The sequence below is a fragment of the Clinocottus analis genome, unplaced genomic scaffold (genome assembly GCF_023055335.1).
Source record: "Clinocottus analis isolate CAN_PGR_092001 unplaced genomic scaffold, fCliAna1.0.p SCAF_11, whole genome shotgun sequence".
Classification (NCBI taxonomy): domain Eukaryota; kingdom Metazoa; phylum Chordata; class Actinopteri; order Perciformes; family Cottidae; genus Clinocottus; species Clinocottus analis.
This window is the reverse complement of record NW_027175832.1, coordinates 578,468-592,581: the sequence shown is the minus strand read 5'-3', so window position 1 is coordinate 592,581 and position 14,114 is coordinate 578,468. Positions and strand designations below refer to the sequence as shown.

General features: G+C 48.8%; 1 long non-coding RNA gene across 1 annotated transcript; it reads right to left on the bottom strand.

Annotated features, from left to right (window-relative positions):
* Window positions 1-12,928: 12,928 nt before the first annotated feature.
* LOC137802665 (uncharacterized) lies at window positions 12,929-13,564 on the bottom strand. Its single transcript, XR_011079988.1, has 3 exons — window positions 13,450-13,564; window positions 13,242-13,360; window positions 12,929-13,127 (listed from the first exon to the last, which is right to left on the bottom strand). It is a non-coding gene; the product is annotated as an uncharacterized lncRNA (long non-coding RNA).
* Window positions 13,565-14,114: the final 550 nt, after the last annotated feature.

Genomic DNA, 14,114 nt, shown 5'->3' with positions numbered 1-14,114 from the left:
GTGTCAATAAAAACATGTTCACTGAAGAGTCAGTAAAGTCAGACTTCATAGAGCACAAAAGTCATTGTCAGGGTTCCGAATGTATCCCCCCTGCAATGTGTTAAGGGAGTTTATTGGCTTTATTTGTATTTCTTGAGTATTAAGTTTCGTGCTGTGACTCATCTGGTTCAACTAAACGTTGATGTTCTCTATCGTGCACTTGGATCCTTGGAAGAATTAGACGTTCTTCCTTCAAACAGCCCAGAAAAAGGCCCCCGCTCAACCTTCTGGGTGACTTTAACATCCAGACAGAGACGTCATCTGACCGGTTACTCTTACCGTCTTTGTCACTCTTCTACTCTCAAAGCGATGGTAAAAGAAGCGACACCAAGGGTGGGACCGTTGTTGCTGGTTTTGATAAAAAAAAAAATTAAAAAAAAAAAAAGGTTTCTAAAATATCAAGCGTAACAGAACAGCCAACAGTACAAGTTAACTTGACAGGGTCACTTTGTCATGTAAAGTATTTATTAGAACAGTTTGAGCACATATGATTAGACATAAAGCGAATGTAGATGAAAACATGGATCAGTTCGTTGTAGTGGTTGTTGGAGGGGGTGAAATAGGAGGCTGAAAACTATGATACAGAAAAGGCATATACACAAACTGCGGCGATGGAGGTTTGATCACAAGTGTTGTCTTTGGTTTGGAGGTCGGAGGATGGGGATACGGAGGCCGAAAATGCATATATGGAAATATCGGTGAATGAGGTCGAGTTGCGGTTGAAAGGGGCTTTGCAGTTTCTTGAAGAGGCCCCAGGCTGGGCCAAGAAAAGTGATGGTAGAAAGGAAGCGAAGACCCAGGCGGAGGGGCCATTGCTGCTGGGTTTGCAGCGGCAATCGGTGCAGCCGTTGTGACTGGAAGACTGTGAGGAGAGGAACGATAAAACTGAGGGGAGAACGGGTATGCTGGAGGTTTAGGCGCGTCTGGTTTTTTTGTAGTTGTAGGTTCTGGTGAATGTGGGGAATTAGCATAGGGTGGGAAGTAATACGATTGAAGACTTCTGGAAAGAGAATTATCTTGGTGGTTATGCATCCGGGGGTGCACCTGGGGCATGGCGGGGTGCACCTGGGACATCGGCAGCGTAAAACGAAGCATCCTCTGCATTGCGTCGGACTCCATCTGTGGCATCATATGGCGCAACGGCAAATCAGGAAGCGGCAGCCCATAGGGGGATGGCAGCCCATGGGACGGTGGCACATAGGGGGATGGCAGCCCATGGGACGGTGGCAGCGGAAAACGAAGCATCCTCTGCATTGCGTCGGACTCAGTCTGTGGCATCGTATGGCGCAGCGGCAAATCAGGAAGCGGCAGCCCATGGGACGGCGGCACATAGGGGGATGGCAGCCCATGGGACGGCGGCACATAGGGGGATGGCAGCCCATGGGACGGCGGCACATAGGGGGATGGCAGCCCATGGGACGGCGGCACATAGGGGGATGGCAGCCCATGGGACGGTGGCACATAGGGGGACGGCAGGCCATGGGACGGTGGCAGCGGAAAACGAAGCATCCTCTGCATTACGTCGGACCCCGTCTGCGGCATATGGCGCAGCGGCAGATCAGGAAGTGGCAGCCCATGAGACGGAGGCGGCAGCCCATAGGGCGGTGGGAGTCCATAGGGGGGCAGAAGCCCATGGAACGATGGCGGGTACCAGGGTATCGGATGTGGGTTTTGATGGACAGCAGGTTTACGGCACCAGAGTACGACAGGAATTCCCTGCCAGCGCATTGGCAGAACGTAACTTCCACCCTTGAAGAAAAAAGAAAATACAGACACCAAGGTGTCAGACCAGTTACACATTCAGTCAGACTACAAGCCTATATTTGCAGACAGTTAAGTCAATCAAAAATATGGATATAGTTTGAATCTAACCCAGCATTTACACACATGTTAAATACAAGGTGGAAAAAGCAAGTTTTTCATTAAATGCCTGGATTATAGCAAGGTTTAGTTTCAAACAGCATTACCTCTTGAGCCACGCTGCAGCCGTCATAAGGAACCAACAAGACAAGTCCAAGAGGGCTCTTCTGCATGCCATAGCCACATGAGCCAGGGACTTGGGACAGAGGCATTGGAGATGCATTTTCTGTGGGAAACAAAGTCTCCATGTGACTTTAGAATCAGAAATTTTTTATTTTTTTTTTTAAATTATGATTCCTATCACTTTACCTTGATCCACTGCAAAATGAGAAGCTCCTGGTCCAGTTGCACTAAACTGAAACTGGTCACCACCACAAAGTAGAGAGGGAGACATCACGGTCCATTGCGCTTCTAGGGCACTGGGATCCTGTATTTGAGCTTGTGACCAACCTGAATGATTGTTGTTGAAGTTAAGGAACTGGAAATTTAAAATGTTTGTTCCATTTACCAAAAAGGTCAAGTTAACCAAACCAGACTTTCATTCATTGCAGTAAAGGATCTCATAAGATGCTGACCTGTAGAGTCTGCTTGATAAGCAGCTTCATCCTCCAGAGAAGCGTTTGAGGACGGCTTCTTGGGTTCATCAAGGTCTTGTGACTCAAGGCCTGACCCTTTCTTAAAGACCCTCCCGAACACAATTTTACCCTCTTGGACACCTATCGTTTTGGATGTGTCAGCTCCTTTTGGCCTTTCTTGTCTTCCTGTTTTCCTTAGTCGATAACAGTCTATCGTTTGCCCCAAACAACACATCAGAAGAAAAGCGGCAGTCAAGGAAACAGCAGCGCTGTTCCTTTTTCCTTTATGCATCATTCTGTTACACATGATTTCTGGAAAGGCTAAGAGCTAACAACTTCTACTTTGCTGCAGCTATTTGTTCTGAGACGTTCTCCACAACAACCAATCAAACTCTGAGACATTGATTGCTCTCTAATCACCTGCAATCAGTTCCACCTGGGAAATGTGACTGCCACAGGTCAGGAGAGGGAGGTGGGTGGGAGGGATGACCTGGTTAATACAAGATTTCATTAGCAACCACCTCACCAACTGAGGGAGAAAAGAAGCACAGCCAGTCCGCCATCTTTTAGGTAAATTGTGTTAAAGCATGTGTTACTGCATGAAGAGGTGGGTGGAGAGGAACAAATTGAAGCCAACAAGAAAATATGTACAACTCCATGTCCGTAAGGCAAACTCCATCTCCAGAGGAAGCTCTCGATCAGGGGTCAGTAACCCGGGTCCGGACACCATTGTCTCTGGACCCTGGACTGAAAACTCATAGTTAAATAACATTTTCTTGGCTCACTTCTATTACCTAGTATGTGGGTCAGAGAAGTCAGTTCACTTATTTCAAATGTGGACATCTTAACCAAATTAAAATGGACAGACTCTTTTTAAATGACAATTTAATGGCTCTTTTCATTGATATTGCTCAGCACCTAAATAAAAGTATGTGGTTTTAAGAGTCATGTTTTTCCATTAGTTTGGTTTAAAAATCCAGCCTTTATTTTACTGCAAATATACATTTTAGATTTAGAATTAATCTTGGAAATCTGTAATATTGATGTTCAATTAAAATTTTACTCTAGTCAGTTGACAGATATTAATATTGTAAGACTATAACATAACTGCACGCTAATGGCATTACTTAAGTTTAAGTAAACACTTTCATCATTCATTAACACGATAAAATGTTACCCAACAGTCTACTAGGACTCAAAGACATTAGCTGTGCTGCCACCATGTGGACAGTCTCACAGCCCAATTAGAGCACCACTGACAGTCAGTTTCATAGCCACAACGTTTGAGTGTAATATGTATACAAACAAGACCCAATTAAAAAAAAAACAAAAAACAAAAAAAAAAAAAACTTTCCCTATCAAAAAGACCAGTTTCATTAAAGTAAAGCCCTTTATTAAGGACTCTTCCCTTAGTCACCAAACCTAATGCAACTCCTTAAAGATCAAGTGCAACATAGTCAACAGTACAAATTTACTTGACAGGGTCACATTGTCATTTAAAACATTTATTTAACAGTTTTGGGGGGACAAGGGGGGGGGGGGGGTAGAGAATAGGGTGGCAGAAAAAGGGGTTATGTAAGAGAAAGGCATATGCAAGCTGCAGTGGCTGAGGTTTGATCTTTGGTGTTGTTTCTGGATCTGAGGTTGGGGATCGATAGGAAGGCAGAAAAGGCACATAATACGGTGGCTGAGGTTTAGTCTTGGTTGTAGAGGGTTTTGCAGAGGCCCCAGGCCAAGGACAGTGATGGTAAAAGGGAAGCGGCACCACCAATGGAGGGGCTGTAGCTGCTGGCCTTGCAGAGGCGATTGGTGCAGCTGTTGAGATTGGAAAGTAAAGATGGAAAAGGACGGAAGAAAGAGGGATTTCTGTTGTCTTTGAAGCGTTACATTCAGGTACCAATGGGTCGAAAGTAATAAGATTCTTGAAGTCTGGAAAGCGCATTATCTAAGTCTTTGTGCATCCAGGGATATGCCCGAGGGTGCACCTGGGAGATGGCGGGGTGCACATGGGGGCTCGCCCGAGGCATCGGCAGCGTATACTGAAGCAGCCTCTGCATTACGTCGGGCCCCTCTTGCTGCACCCCGGAGATAGTGGGGTTTACCTGGGAGATGATGGGGTGTACATGGGGGTTTGCCGGAGACATCGGCAGCGTATACTGAAGCAGCCTCTGCATTACGTCGGGCACCTCTTGCTGCACCCCAGAGATAGTGGGGCGCACCTGGGAGATGGCGGGGCGCACCTGGGAGATGGCGGGGCGCACCTGGGAGATGGCGGGGATCTGCTCAGGCCGCGGCATATAAGGGGCCGGCGGCTTATATAGGGGCAGATTCATGTGCTGCGGCGGCATATAGGTGGGCGGCGTCATGTGCGGCTGTGGCATATAAGGGGGTGGCGGCATATAAGGGGGCGGCGGCATATAAGGGGGCGGCGGCATATAAGGGGGCGGCGGCATATAAGGGGGCGGCGGCATATAAGGGGGCGGCGGCATATAAGGGGGCGGCGGCATATAAGGGGGCGGCGGCATATAAGGGGGCAATGGAGGGTACCAGGGTGTCTGTTGGGCAGCTGGTTTACGACACCAGAGTAAGATCGGAATTCCCTGCCAACGCATTGGGAGAACATAACTTCCACCCTTAGAGAAGAAAAGATACAGAAGCCAAGGTCACATAAACAGTTGAGGTTACATGTTCAAAGTAAACAAATTATTGATTAGGCTACAGGCCTAAATAGCTTCAAACAGCATTACCTCATGAGCCACGTTGCAGCCGTCAAAGGGAACCAACAAGACAAGTCCAAGGGGGTTCTTCTGCATGCCATAGCCACATGAGCCAGGGACTTGGGACAGAGGCATTGGAGATGCATTTTCTGTGGGGAACAAAGTCTCCATGTGACTTTAGAACCATCAGCAAGAAGAAAAGTACAGTTTAAATAGATAATTATTCATATCACTTTACCTTGATCCACTGCAAAATGAGAAGCTCCTGGTCCTGTTGCGCTAAACTGAAACTGGTCACCACCACAAAGTAGAGAGGGAGACATCACCTTCCATGCTGCTTCTATGGCACTGGGATCCTGCATTTGAGCTTGTGACCAACCTGAATGAGATTGTTAAAGTTGAGAAATCGGAAAATTAGTTAGTTTGCAAGTCCATTTACCAAAAAGTTTTAATTTAACCAAACCAGACTTTCATTCATTGCAGTAAAGGCTCTCATAAGATGCTGACCTGTAGAGTCTGCTTGATAAGCAGCTTCATCCTCCAGAGAAGCGTTTGAGGACGGCTTCTTGGGTTCATCAAGGTCTTGTGACTCAAGGCCTGACCCTTTCCTAAAGACCCTCCCAAAGACAATTTTACCCTCTTGAACACCTATCGTTTTGGATGTGTCAGCTCCTTTTGGCCTTTCTTGTCTTCCTGTTTTCCTTAGTCGATAACAGTCTATCGTTTGCCCCAAACAACACATCAGAAGAAAAGCGGCAGCCAAGGAAACAGCAGCGCTGTTCCTTTTTCCTTTATGCATCATCCTGTCACACAGGACTCGTGCACAGGCTAAGAGCTTACAACTTCTACTTTGCTGCAGCTATTTGTCCTGAGATGTTCTCCACAACAACCAATCAAACTCTGAGACATTGATTGCTCTCTAATCACCTGCAATCAGTTCCACCTGGGAAATGTGACTGCCACAGGTCAGGAGAGGGAGGTGGGTGGGAGGGATGACCTGGTTAATACAAGATTTCATTAGCAACCACCTCACCAACTGAGGGAGAAAAGAAGCACAGCCAGTCCGCCATCTTTTAGGTAAATTGTGTTAAAGCATGTGTTACTGCATGAAGAGGTGGGTGGAGAGGAACAAATTGAAGCCAACAAGAAAATATGTACAACTCCATGTCCGTAAGGCAAACTCCATCTCCAGAGGAAGCTCTCGATCAGGCGTCGCGGTCTGGACCGAATACCATTAGAGATTTATAACATTTTCATAGATCACTTCTATTCAACACTTTTCTTGCCTTTACGGCTCCGTCACTGGTTCAGGAAAACCACCGACCAATTACACGTGTTGCAACACGTTGATTTTCAGCATTTATTTTATACTTTTTATTTCCTGGTTTGAACATCTTCCAGCTTCTTTTTTCACAAGATGAGGTCATTTCTAAATAATCTTTTCACTCACAAAACAATTTCGTGAAACAAAATTTGATAGAGATATATTCAGCCTGTATTTCGGTGATTTAATGTTACATTTTAAATCCTTAATGGTTTGCACATGTAATTCTATGAAATTAACTTGACAGGGTCAGATTGTTATTTAAAAAATTTATTGGAACAGTTTGAGCAAGCCAAGTTCAAGTTAGCCAGGAGTAGGATGATGAGGCATGAAGAGAATTGGGGATGTAGATGAAAAAGTTGTGTGGGAAGGGAGGGGGGGGGGGATCAGTTTTCTCGTCATTATTGGCGTGGGAATATGGTGGCATCTTGGTCATTATTCATCCAGAAGTGCATCTGAGCTACAACAGGGAACACCTAAGGGAACACCCGATGGTGCACCTATGAGATGGCACCCCGCCATCTATCCGCCACCTGGTTGATGGTGGGGAGCACCTTGGAGATGGCACCCGGCCATGTCTTTTCCACCTGGTTGACGGCAGGGAGAACCTGGGAGAAAGCACCTGGCCATCTCAACGCCACATCGGGGATTACAGGGAACGCCTGGGAGATGACACCCGGCCATCTCCGCTCCACCTGGGAGATGGTACCCGGCCATATCCTCTCCATCTGGGAGATGACGGGGAGCACCTGGGAGACGGCACCCGGCCATCTTCTCACCACAACCTCGGAGATGGCACCCGGCCATCTGCCCGCCACCTCGGAGATGGCACCCGGCCATCTGCCCGCCACCTCGGAGATGGCACCCGGCCATCTGCCCGCCACCTCGGAGATGGCACCCGGCCATCTGCCCGCCACTTCGGAGATGGCACCCGGCCATCTGCCCGCCACCTCGGAGATGACTGGGAGCACCTGGGAGATGGCACCTGGCCATCTCCCCACCACCTGGGAGCTAGCGGGTTGCTCCTGGAAGACGGCGGGGCGTTCCTGGAGGACGGCGGGGCGCTCCTGGAAGATGGCGGGGCGCTCCTGGAAGACGGCGGGGGGCTCCTGGAAGACGGCGGGGGGCTCCTGGAAGACGGCGGGGGGCTCCTGGAAGACGGCGGGGGGCTCCTGGAAGACGGCGGGGCGCTCCTGGAAGACGGCGGGGCGCTCCTGGAAGACGGCGGGGGGCTCCTGGAAGACGGCGGGGCGCTCCTGGAAGACGGCGGGTCGCTCCTGGAAGACGGCGGGTCGCTCCTGGGGCCGCAGCATAAAGCGGGGTGGCGGCATCCCGCGGGGTGGTGCTACATAAGGTGGTGGCGGCATATAAGGCGGCGGCATTACACGGGGGGGCGGCATATAAGGTGGCGCCATCACACGGGGGGGCGGCATATAAGGTGGCGCCATCACACGGGGCGGCGGCATATAAGATGGCGGTGGCACATAAGGGGGCGGCATCACACGGGGCGGCGGCATATAAGATGGCGGTGGCACATAAGGGGGCGGCATCACACGGGGCGGCGGCATATAAGATGGCGCCATCACACGGGGGGGCGGCACATAAGGGGGCGGCATCACACGGGGCGGCGGCATATAAGATGGCGGTGGCACATAAGGGGGCGGCATCACACGGGGCGGCGGCATATAAGATGGCGGTGGCACATAAGGGGGCGGCATCACACGGGGCGATGGCGGGTACCAGGGTGTTTGATGTTGTGGGTTTTGTTGGGCAGCAGGTTTACGACACCAGAGTACGACTGGAATTCCCTGCCAACGCATTGGGAGAACGTAACTTCCACCCTTGGAGAAGAAAACAAAATGCAGAAACCAAGGTCACACAAACAGTCGAGGTTACATGTTCACAGTAAACAAATGATCGATTAGTCTCCAGGCCCATTTGTTGTCAATGAATTTAGTCGCAAAATGAGTGGACTTTGCTAATCCAAACTACTTTATACATATATATTTAGAGACAAGGGGGAGAATCATTTATTAAATGTCTGGATTATAGCGACATTTAGTTTCATACAGCATTACCTCTTGAACCACGTTGCAGCCGTCATAAGGAACCAACAAGACAAGTCCAAGGGGGTTCCTCTGCATGCCATAGCCACATGAGCCAGGGACTTGGGACAGAGGCATTGGAGATGCATTTTCTGCAGGGAACAAAGTCTCAATATGACTTTACAGCAGTGGCGAGCCGCCAGGGCCTTCTAAGCCTGAAGGCCTAAACAGAATCAAGGTTATAGCTATTTTATAATGTAATTGTTTTTCACAAATACACTACACGTATTATAACATTTGCCTATTAGCTTATTCTCTCAGGTCCCGGCTGCCTTCATTTGTCCCTGTGCTCCTTCAGGCCTCTTTATGGCTTCTTCTGGTTTAACTGCATTTTTTTATCCAATCACATTCAACCTGTCCTCTATGGAAGAGCAGCCTGGTTACATGGAAGAGCCTTCTGGAGACCCGTGGCTTCTGCCTACCAGGAAAGTAGCTCGATGAACTCAGTAGGAAAAAATGAGTAAGTTGTTGAAACATATGCAATAGAAGCAATTCATTTTTATAGTTTTGCTTGGTGTATTTTGGTTTCATGCTCTATGACTGAAGGAGTAGACTTGGTGGTGGATTTACTGGCAACACCTTTCTCATGGAGGACGTTTCAGGAAAGGCTAGAAACTTCTAGCTCCAGCCTGAAACCAAAAAGCTAGCTTGCTGGTGGATTAGGACTTGTTTGTGTACTAAAGACACCTTTCACACAGGATTACAGAAATGTGGTAATTGGAATGCTATGCAACTTATTTTTTACATGTGCAGTGGTATGTAATCACACAGCTGCTTGTGCTGGTCAGACTGTGGCTGAGCCCCTTGAAGGTGCAGCAGCTGCTGGAGACTGCGCGTGTGTGCGTGGGGCTTTAGTTTTGTTGGATAGTTTTGTTATTACTAAATGTGACTTTTAGTGGTTATTTGGACAACATGCATTGTTGTTGACATGACAGGTTTGGGCTGGTCAATCAGGACGCTCGCCTCAAGATCGCGAGGCAGGCGCTGCAGCCGTCCACGCTGGTGGATGAAGTGGCTTTGTGGGTCGATCCATTCACCCCTCGCATTGTTAAACTGCAGTCTCTTTTCTTTCAGCCTCTGGTGGAGCGGATCCACAAGTCGGATGTTCACACACACGGTGGACTGTATGAACGCGCCGTGTTCATACAAACTCCAGGGACACTCCCCCCCCCAGTCCGCCTGTGATGTGGACTATACGGCACTCATTGAAGGCCTAGGTCTGAAACCCACGGCCAGCCACTGCATTAGTCATCAGAAGAAAAAACAGATTATATAAATAATTATTCATATCACTTTACCTTGATCCACTGCAAAATGAGAAGCTCCTGGTCCCGTTGCACTAAACTGAAACTGGTCCACACCACAAAGCAGAGAGGGAGACATCACCTTCCATGCTGCTTCTATGGAACTGGGATCCTGCATTTGAGCTTGCAACCAGCCTGAATGAGATTATTGTTGAAGTTAAGGAATCAGAAAATTAGTTTGTTTGTAAGTCCATTTACCAAAAAGTTTTAATTTAACCAAACCAGACTTTCATTCATTGCAGTAAAGGCTCTCATAAGATGCTGACCTGTAGAGTCTGCTTGATAAGCAGCTTCATCCTCCAGAGAAGCGTTTGAGGACGGCTTCTTGGGTTCATCAATGCCTTGTGACTCAAGGCCTGACCCTTTTTTAAAGACCCTCCCAAACACAATTTTACCCTCTTGGACACCTATCGTTTTGGATGCATTAGCTTCTTTCTGCCCTCTTTGTCTTCCTGTTTTCCTTAGTCGATAACAGTCTATCGTTTGCCCCAAACAACACATCAGAAGAAAAGCGGCAGCCAAGGAAACGGCAGCGCTGTTCCTTTTTCCTTTATGCATCATTCTGTCACACAGGACTCGTGCACAGGCTAAGAGCTTACAAGTTCTCATTTGCTGCAGCTATTTGTCCTGAGATGTTCTCCACAACAACCAATCAAACTCTGAGACATTGATTGCTCTCTAATCACCTGCTATTAGTTCCACCTGGGAAATGTGACTGCCACAGGTCAGGAGAGGGAGGTGTGGAGGGATGACCTGGTTAATAAGATAACTGGCACTTGTTAGCTTTAGGAACTGCAGGCCTTTCAATGTCATTAAAAAATGCTTTATAAGTCATATAGTCCTCACTTTCGATGAGGTCACATAACATATTTAACTAATATAATAACTACCTGAATTGATCATGAATTGCAATATTAAAACATAAAGCACATGTTAACAGCCCCTAACCATTAGAGCATATCAAAATCATGTATAAATTACAGTTAAACATTTTAATCATTTAACACTTTATAAATGAAGGCATTACTTGGTGTGTGTGTACATTACAAATGAGAATCCATAATTTCTAAATTATTGAAAAACAATTAAACACAATTGTCAAGCTTATCAAGAATAAAATGTATAACTTCTGAATTGCACACTGTGTTATTGGAACAATGCTTCAAAATTAAGTTTTCACTCAATTCTAAATAGTGTGTAGTTATAACAAAGCGCTACCACCATGTGGACCGTCTACTCACAGCTCAATTATAGCCCCACGGACAAAGTAGAGACTGCAAGATGTCAACAGGGTCAGTTAAAGAGCCTCAGCATTTGAACTATACTGTAAACTAAACAAAACGCTCAGTTGTCAAACGCAAAGCCCTTTATTAAGGATCGTTCACGTTAAAACTCCTTTAAACATTTTCAAAAAAGTCAATACAAAATTAACTGGTCATTTAAAAAATTTATTGTAACAGTTTGCGCAGGCGTGACCGGAGTAAGACGAGGCATAAAGGATTCTGGGATGTAGAGGGAAAAGTTGTGGCGGAGGGGGATCAGTTGTGGTCGTTGAGGAAGGGGATAGGATGGAAGAAAAGGGTGAAATGAAGAGAAAAGACATCAATGCAGACTGAAGTTTGATCTTTGGTGTTGTTTCTGGCTCTGAGGTATTGGATAGATAGTGAGGCAGAAGAAGCATATGTAGTAAATGCGGTGGCTGATGTTTAGTCTCAGTTGTAGTGGGTTTTGCAGAGGACTCAAGCCAGGCCAATGATGGTAGAAGGGAAGTAGTGGACCCACCAAGGGAGGAGCTGTTGCTGCCGGCTTTGCTGTGGCCATTGGTGCAGCCGTTAAGACTGAAGTAAAGATGGAAGAAAGAGGGATATCGTGGAGGTTTAAGCATTTCCGTTGTCTCTGTAGTTTCAGGTTCTGGCACCAATGGGTCAAAAGTTATAAGATTAATGAATTCTGGAAAGATAATCATCTTGGTCGTTATGCATCCAGGAGTGGCCCTGAGGTACCCCAGGGTACACCCACGAGATGGCCCGAGGTATCGGCAGCATAAAATTAAGCATCCTCTGCATTACACCGGGCACCTCCTCCTGTACCTGGGCGATGGTGGGGTGCAGCTCGGGGTACACCTGGGAGATGGCGGGGTGCAGCTCGGGGTACACCTGGGAGATGGCGGGGTGCAGCTCGGGGTGCACCTGGGAGATGGCGGGGTGCAGCTCGGGGTGCACCTGGGAGATGGCGGGGTACACCTGGGAGATGGCGGGGTGCAGCTCGGGGTGCACCTGGGAGATGGCGGGGTGCACCTGGGAGATGGCGGGGTGCACCTGGGAGATGGCGGGGTGCAGCTCGGGGTGCACCTGGGAGATGGCGGGGTGCACCTGGGAGATGGCGGGGTGCACCTGGGAGATGGCGGGGTGCACCTGGGAGATGGCGGGGTGCACCTGGGAGATGGCACTGTGCAACTCGGGGTGCACCTGGGAAATGGCGGGGTGCACCTGGGAAATGGCGGGGTGCACCTGGGAAATGGCGGGGTGCACCTGGGAAATGGCGGGGTGCACCTGGGAAATGGCGGGGTGCACCTGGGAAATGGCACTGTGCAACTCGGGGTGCACCTGGGAAATGGCGGGGTGCACCTGGGAGATGGCACTGTGCATCTCAGGCAGCACCCGGGAGATGGCGGGGTGCGGCTGGGACCTGGCGGGGTGCGGCTGGGACCTGGCGGGGTGCGGCTGGGACATGGCGGGGTGCGGCTGGGACATGGCGGGGTGCGGCTGGGACATGGCGGGGTGCGGCTGGGACATGGCGGGGTGCGGCTGGGACATGGCGGGGTGCGGATGGGACATGGCGGGGTGCGGATGGGACATGGCGGGGTGCGGATGGGACATGGCGGGGTGCGGATGGGACATGGCGGGGTGCGGATGGGACATGGCGGGGTGCGGCTGGGACATGGCGGGGTGCGGCTGGGACATGGCGGGGTGCGGCTGGGACATGGCGGGGTGCGGCTGGGACATGGCGGGGTGCGGCTGGGACATGGCGGGGTGCGGATGGGGCCGTGGCATAAAGGGTGGCGGCATCACTCGAGGCGGAGGGATATAGGGGGACAGTGGCCTCACATGGGGCGATGGAGGGTACCAGGGTGTCTGAGGTTTACGACACCAGAGAAAGATCGGAATTCCCTGCCAACGCATTGGGAGAACGTAACTTTTACCCTTTGAAGAAAACAAAAACCAAGGTGTCAAACAAACAGTCAAGGTTACAGGTTTACTGTAAACAAATAAATTATTCACTGGTCTACAGTGCTATATAGCTTCAAACAGCATTACCTCTTGAGCCACGTTGCAGCCGTCAAAGGGAACCAACAAGACAAGTCCAAGAGGGTTCTTCTGCATGCCATAGCCACATGAGCCAGGGACTTGGGACAGAGGCATTGGAGATGCATTTTCTGTGGGGAACAAAGTCTCCATGTGACTTTAGAACCATCAGCAAGAAGAAAAGTACAGTTTAAATAGATAATTATTCCTATCACTTTACCTTGATCCACTGCAAAATGAGAAGCTCCTGGTCCTGTTGCGCTAAACTGAAACTGGTCACCACCACAAAGTAGAGAGGGAGACATCACCTTCCATGCTGCTTCTATGGCACTGGGATCCTGCATTTGAGCTTGTGACCAACCTGAATGATTGTTGTTGAAGTTAAGGAACTGGAAATTTAAAATGTTTGTTCCATTTACCAAAAAGGTCAAGTTAACCAAACCAGACTTTCATTCATTGCAGTAAAGGATCTCATAAGATGCTGACCTGTAGAGTCTGCTTGATAAGCAGCTTCATCCTCCAGAGAAGCATTTGAGGACGGCTTCTTGGGTTCATCAAGGTCTTGTGACTCAAGTCCTGACCCTTTCCTAAAGACCCTCCCAAAGACAATTTTACCCTCTTGGACACCTATCGTTTTGGATGCATTAGCTTCTTTCTGCCCTCTTTGTCTTCCTGTTTTCCTTAGTCGATAACAGTCTATCGTTTGCCCCAAACAACACATCAGAAGAAAAGCGGCAGCCAAGGAAACGGCAGCGCTGCTCCTTTTTCCTTTATGCATCATTCTGTCACACAGGACTCGTGCACAGGCTAAGAGCTTACAAGTTCTCATTTGCTGCAGCTATTTGTCCTGAGATGTTCTCCACAACAACCAATCAAACTCTGAGA